This window comes from Orycteropus afer, unplaced genomic scaffold, assembly GCF_000298275.1.
Source record: "Orycteropus afer afer isolate SDZICR_OR568_19922 unplaced genomic scaffold, OryAfe1.0 scaffold00349, whole genome shotgun sequence".
NCBI classification, from domain to species: Eukaryota; Metazoa; Chordata; class Mammalia; order Tubulidentata; family Orycteropodidae; genus Orycteropus; species Orycteropus afer.
This window is the reverse complement of record NW_006921936.1, coordinates 1,609,308-1,616,488: the sequence shown is the minus strand read 5'-3', so window position 1 is coordinate 1,616,488 and position 7,181 is coordinate 1,609,308.

Genomic DNA, 7,181 nt, shown 5'->3' with positions numbered 1-7,181 from the left:
TTTATTTATTTATTTATTTATTTTGGTATGTGATGAAGGTGTGTTGGAGTGATGGTGGTGGGAGAACTAGCTTGGAAATGTTTCTGGAAAATAGGAAGGTTCAGAGCCATGTGGAGGGACCCTTTGGGACTGAAGGCCTGTATTTTTAACGAAGTTCATATAGTGAAGCTAATGTGCACAGACACACTGTCATGATTATTTTTTGTTAAGTGATACTCATTAAGTAGGTGGAGGCAGGTGTGATTAAAAGCAAAACAAAACCAACCAACCAAACAAGCAAACAAACAAAAAAAAACCAGCAGGCGTTTAAGGGTATTGGCCAGAGAGTAGCAGAAATGTTGCACTGTGGTGTTTACATTAGATAGGAAAGGAAGTAAATATAGCAGGGAATGTCACAGAAAACATGCAGAAGTCAAGAGATTAGAGGACTTGATGGGGTCAGATAAGAGACACATTGAAGAAAATAAGTTAAAATGTTTGAATGGTATAGGGTATAGCCAGAAAATGGGGAGTTGGAATTTCAGATTTCCAAGATGGCACAATTCTGGGTGATCAGAATTCTAGAATGTTATCAGGGATCTAAATGCTTGAGGTAAGGGGGTGGCAAGAGCTATTGAAGTTGATGCTGTGAGACAGTAAACAAGTTATAATCTGCTTGTTAAACTTTTTTAAGAATTATTTTCTAAATCAACCGGAATATGAAATATAGCTGAACAATGTGAGCAATCACATTGCTTACAGTCTGACTCTAATCAAAGTTCTGAATTGATGAATTTTATATGTGACTTCCTCTCCTCTTTTTTAATGTTCCCTGTTACTGGTGCCTTGCCCTATTATCCCCCATGACAGTCTCAAACATCCTTCCCCTTGAGAACTCCTCTGAATTCCTCAGTATTACCCCCATGCTCCTAAACTTCTCTGGTTCTTTCATTGGAATTCATCAGTTCCAATACTTCAGAACTTTAAGTCAGCTCCTTAAAAAATGTTGAATAGATGAATGAGTGATTCATACTAGTGAATTGAGAAGGAGCAAAGCAGAGAGAGTGCAGACTTTGAATCATATGTCTGTTTTAAGGCACTTGACTGCTAACCAGAAGAATGGCAGTTCAAATCCACCAGCCACTCCTCAGAAGGAAGACTGGGCAATCTACTTCCATAGTAATACTGCCTCAGAAACCCAAGGAGGGGTCACTATGAGTCGGGGCCGACTCGATGGCAAATAACAACAACAACAAGTGTTGAAAAGTAAAACTATTGTAATGAATTTATGTTCTTCCCTCACATACAATAATTGGGACCCCTGTATAACAATTTAACTATAAGAGAGAACTCTAGCGGAGGGAGTTTATGATCAGCCAACATGGTTAATGATTCTCTTGTCTCCCAAATCAGATGTGTGCTTGCATCTCGTACACCTGTGCAGTGCCATCTACTGTTTTGTTTTTTTTTAAATGGATTTAGTGTTACCTTCATTAATAATTTCTAAAAGCTTCTGAATTTTTAAAAATGCCTTGAGATTTCAGATCTTTTACTAGTCTGATACCTTTACAATCATACTTATTTTTGTATGATTGTTTTTGCAAAAGTGAATTTTGCAATAGCAGCAAAAAATAATAATTATAATAAAGCACACAAGACTTTAAAAGAAGGAATGTCTTTGTATAAATATTTTATACTTAGTAGGTAATTTTGGAGTTAAAACAATCACTTCTAATCAGTATCTAGGCTTTTCAAATTGCTAAACAGTGTACAAATAGAATCAGAAAGACAAATGAAATAGCAGGATCAAAGTATTGTAAATCAATGGTGGATGAGCAGCATCCCTGTGGTTTATCTGCTGAGTTTACTCAAGATTATGTCACTCACTTAAATAGCATTTGCTGAGCGTGTACTATAAGAGAAGCAAGGAATCTAGTAATGTAATACTGTGTTGGTCCAAGATTGGTTCATAGCTGCTCTTCCCCATAGTGAATGTCACATAAGACTTTAGACCTGAAGAATGAACTTTAGCTAGGTCTGTGCTCCAGGAAAGGTGAGATTACATAAAAAAAGGAATAAGGGATCAATAAAGTGTGTGGATAAGAAAACTATAGAAGAGAGATCATGAATTTGGAGGTAAGTGCACAAAAGACACTCAAACAATGAGTTGAAGGGAGCAAAATAAGGTGTTAAACTATCTTTTCCCTAGGTAATATAACAATATAAACTAACCATTGAATTGGGGTTTTCATCCTTTCATATTGATAGATTCTAATGCTGAGCTCCTATTTTGTATGATACCATCAAACTAGTTTTATGGATCTGCTTTACAGATAACTTGACTAATTTGACTTGTTGATATGAAGGTTGAAAACTGACACATTGTTCTTCAAGTGTCATTGACGCCCTTTCTCTTGGCATGGAAATATTGACATGGCTGGTTTTTTATCCTGCGTGTTTTGGATTCTTTTCAGGTGATCAGATTGATCAACTTCGAAAGAGAGCTATAAGCATATCATAAAAAAGAAAAGAAAGAAAGAAAAAGCTTCTGTTAGAGGACTGGGATAAAGGCAGTCTGCCCCAAAGGACTTTGTTTGTTAATTGCTTTGGTCCACTCTACAAGGTCAAATCCATTCTCCTAATGACGAATCTCATCTGTTTTAGCAGAGAAAGAAATGTTTTCTTTCACTTCTACGTGTGGCAAGAGCTCATTCGTCTCAGTAAATTCTGAAGAGAAATCTAGCAACATCAGAGAGAAGAGTACCCAAAGGGCAACTGATGGCCAGGAAGATATATGGAATTCACTTTCCTGAGACAGACATTCAAATGGTAACAAGTGATAGAAAACAGCTCTATATTTCACCATGATGTGTGTTCGCTCCTGATGATTAAACCCCCTGTGAGCCATCTGTGTTTAATGGGTTAGAACTACTTTGTAGCTGCAGTTTTTTCCTACCACTGCTCTCTTATTTGAGAGGAGAATGAACTCCACTTTTTAAAAGTTAAGCATGTAAGAAATCCTGCCAAGAGAACCAGAAAGAAAATGCAAATTTATAGCCTAGTGTTATTTTAAGCATTTAGTAGTATAAATAAGAAGTGTAGATAAATGTGTACAAGTAGATGCATAAGTGACTCTCTGTTTATCTCAGTTACATTATTTGCTTAAGTTTCAGAGGAGAATTAACCCAATTAGTTTATACAATGGCTAATGCTGTCTCTCAACTGAGCTATTAGGGATGTACACAACCGAAGCTAAATGGGAGATGGTGTCCTTTCACTTATAAGTCAAACTTTGGAGCCTGCCATTGGAATAGGGCATGTTTTCAGTTCACATCCAAGCAATGATTCCTGCAGGAGAAAAAGAAACAAGTGGAAATTACTATACACTATTGCTGTTACTAATGCAATCGAGTTGGACTTCTTGTTTAAAATGCTAGTGATGATAATGGTTTTCTGTATGTGCGGCTGTCTTATCCAAAACATGTCACATTTTATTAACATCTCATTATTTTCCTTTGACTTAGAGAAGTCGGCAGCCATAAGCACTCAATAAATATTTGCTGAAGTGAACTGAACTCTGCGAACTAAGAGGTGAGGTGATACTCACCATCAGTGTCACATCTGGGATTAGAGTCCTGATTTTCGTTTTGCTAATGATTTAGTAATCTCAGCCAAAGCCAATGGAAACAATATTGCATGAAGAAATTTCAAATCTAAGAAATCGTTGCACAACTACAAATGTTAATCTGAGTAACAAGAACTCTATGAGCCTACCAGGTTTTTTCTTGCTGTTATTTTCACTCACAATACATTCATGAATTTCAGTGTCTTCTCTTTCAATTACATTTAGCTATATAACTCTCTTAATAAGCCATTAGAAAAATTTTTTCTAATGTATTTCCCTGAGTAATGTCCTGTTTTTTTTTTTTTCTTTGAACCAGAAAACATATCTACAACAAGAGGCTTCTTAGGGCTTTCAAAACATCAATCAACTTCACAGCTGGAAATAAAGGGATCTAGATAAGAAAGAGCAAGTCCTCCATTAAAGCTCTGTTTTTAAAATTTAGGCAAAAGTTTTATATAAATTGAGACAAACTTTGGTCACACTAAGGTAGACAAAGAGTTAAATTAAAATTTCAAAAGCAACATCCAGTGGCCCCTTCTTTTGCTTCTTGCTTTCATGGAGTAGGGAGTATTTTTCCTGTAATGACCTCAGTATCTTCTCTTTTTCTTGGTCAGAGATCAAGGGGTACATTAGTGTGAACCCTTCTTCCTGTTGAACTTCTCTATCAACTTTCTGCAGATGTGTATTTTGAAGTGACACTTTTAATTTTTTTTTGTTGTTGTTATATATTTAGATATAGATCATACTGAAATATGTATGCTATCTTTTCATATTAGGAGAACTTCAGTAAATGTCACACTTTCAACTATATAGAATATTCATTGAAGATAGAGGCCACAATGTGAATTTATTTATTACTCCCATGGCTTGATTAGCTCATAATATTGTAAGCTCAGCAAGTATTTATTGAATTTTTTGATAGTGGAAAATATGAAAAAAAAATTGAAAGAAAATTATTCTCTGTTGAACCTGAGAATTTAGGTCTAGTGAATAACCAAAACAAACCAAACTCACTGCCCTCGAGTCAGATCCGACTCATAGCGACCCCTCCTTGGGTTTCCCAGGCAGTATCACTACGGAGGTAGATTGCCCGACCTTCCTTCCTAGGAGTGGCTGAACCACCAGCCCTCTGGTTAGCAGTCAAATGCCTTAGGCACTATGCTACCAAAAGGAAAAGAAATATCTGTAATTAGAGAAAAGTTTATAGTATGATATAAATAATTAAATTAGAATCACATATATTTTAATTATAATGGCCATAGCTTTCCTCAACTTATTTGGATTCTCTTTTAGAGGAAAAGCAACAAATTGTTGTATTGTCATAAGTTCTTATTCATCATTTAAGGTCTAGCACAAATGCTATTTCTTTTCTGTAGCCTTTTATGATCTCTAAATCATTGAATTAATTGCTCTCTTCCCTTGTCTTTCAATAGAATTTTGCTTGAATTTCTCCAACATCATATTGTAATTTATTTCCTTGTCTCTCCAAAGAATACATTGTTACAAAGAAAGTTCTTAATAACTGATGAATCAAAGAAAACAGTATTTAAAGATCCAAAATGAAGAAAGTGAAGGGGAAAAAGGTCTAACTCAATGGAAGGGGAAAAATTGGAACCTGTTTAAAAAAAAAAAAAATCATTTCATTTTAATGCTTCACAAACTACATGTTATTTTCAAATGCATATGTAATTTTATTTTCTTTAAGGAAAGTTTGTAGGACAAGCAGACTGAGGGAAAGACTGTGAACTTAGAAGATCCTTGAATTCTCTAAGCATAAATACCGTCCTTTGTGAAATGGAGATAATAATACATACACACTGTACACAAATTGTGAAATTCAAAGGAGAAAATAAATGTGAAAATACATGAGTACTTTGAAGCTCTATGAAGGTTTTCCATTACTGATGAGAAAACTAAGTCTCAGAAGAATTGAATGACCTACAAAAAGTGGTAGGACCAGAACACCAATGGCCATACTCGTTCCCTGGGGAAGCCTAAACCATCTCCCCTCTTCCCAAAGGCAAGTGCCCATCTACTTTATCTGGGATCCTCACTAAAATACCTCATTCATTTAACAAGGAATACAATGGGCCTACCTGCTTTAAAAGGCACTTACTTGACTACTAACCAGAAGGCTGGCGGTTCAAACCCACCAGCCACTCCTCGGAAGGAAGGCTGGGCAATCTACTTCCGTAGTGATACTGCCTCAGAAACCCAAGGAGGCTGGGTCCAACTTGATGTCATATAACAACCACAACAATTCTTTTTAAACCCTACTTTCTCTGTTAGTGAGAGATAATCTAATAAATTATTATGTACCTGTTTTGCTTCATTCATAATCTATCTTCTAGAGTGAAAACTCATTTAATCTGAAAAAAATAATTCAGATGCAGTGTTTTTTAGCCCCTTTTGTGCCTGGGATTTCTCAGGTAGTTTGGTGAAGTTTGTGAACATTTCCTCAGATAATGGTTTTAAATGAATAAAAGAAAATTTCATAGGTTTATAAAGACAACCAATTATTCTGAAATATAGGTATCCAAATATATACAAAACTAACTTTAGGATGTAGTAGTATCTGTGCACTTTTATTTAGTTTAAGTAACAATACTAGCAACAGAGCTAAAAACTACCTAATTTAAAAGCAGTGATAAATTATAATTTATAACTTACAATTTTAATTTTTTCAATGTTTTTATAATAAACATAATCTGTGTAATGTAATGACTAAGGACCCTTGGTGGCATAGTGGTTAGGCACTCAGCTGCTAACTGAAAGGTCAGCAGTTTGAACACACCAGCTGATCTGCATAAGAGCGATGTGGCAGTCTGCTTCCATCCATAAAGATTTACAATGAATGGAATATGAAAATAAATGTTCTTCCTATTGATGGCAAACTCACAGGCACGGCTAATCCTACTGAGATTTGCTTATGAATATAAAAATACATTTCATTCTAGAAGTTAGTAAAAAATAAAGATCTGATTTTCCTTCTCCATTCAAGGAAGCTCTAAATTGTTTCCACAGATACACTCTTCCCTACCTACTTGCCAGTAAGTTAAGAACCCTCCCTCGACATGTATGGGTGTATTTTGAGCATTTGATTCTTTTCATGCTCTGTAACTGAACTGTGTAAATAACCTGTAGGGGTCTCCTTTTCCTTCTACTCAAAACTAGTCATGTTTTGACAATGCCAGCAGTTGTTCTGGATTGTCTGCTTAAGTCTTTAAAATATATGTCAAGGCAAATAGAAAAAATAAAATTTTACAAGTATACATAATGTGAAAATCTGGGAAAAAATTAGTATGTAATGTCTTTTATTCTGTAGTCAAAGATAATATAGTGTTATGATGAATTACTCAAGTGAAATCATTTGTTTGCCCTTTGGACTTAGAAATGCATAGTGATATATACAATTTTAAGACCACAGAGAAAACAAAAAAGCTTTATGCCGCTCTACTATTTTATTCGGTAAAACTGGAGAATTAGCCAAGCCAGTCATAAAGTCTTCCTTACCATTTTTGCAATACATTAACAGGATACAACATGGGTATGTGTTTATTTAAAAATCAGTTATTAA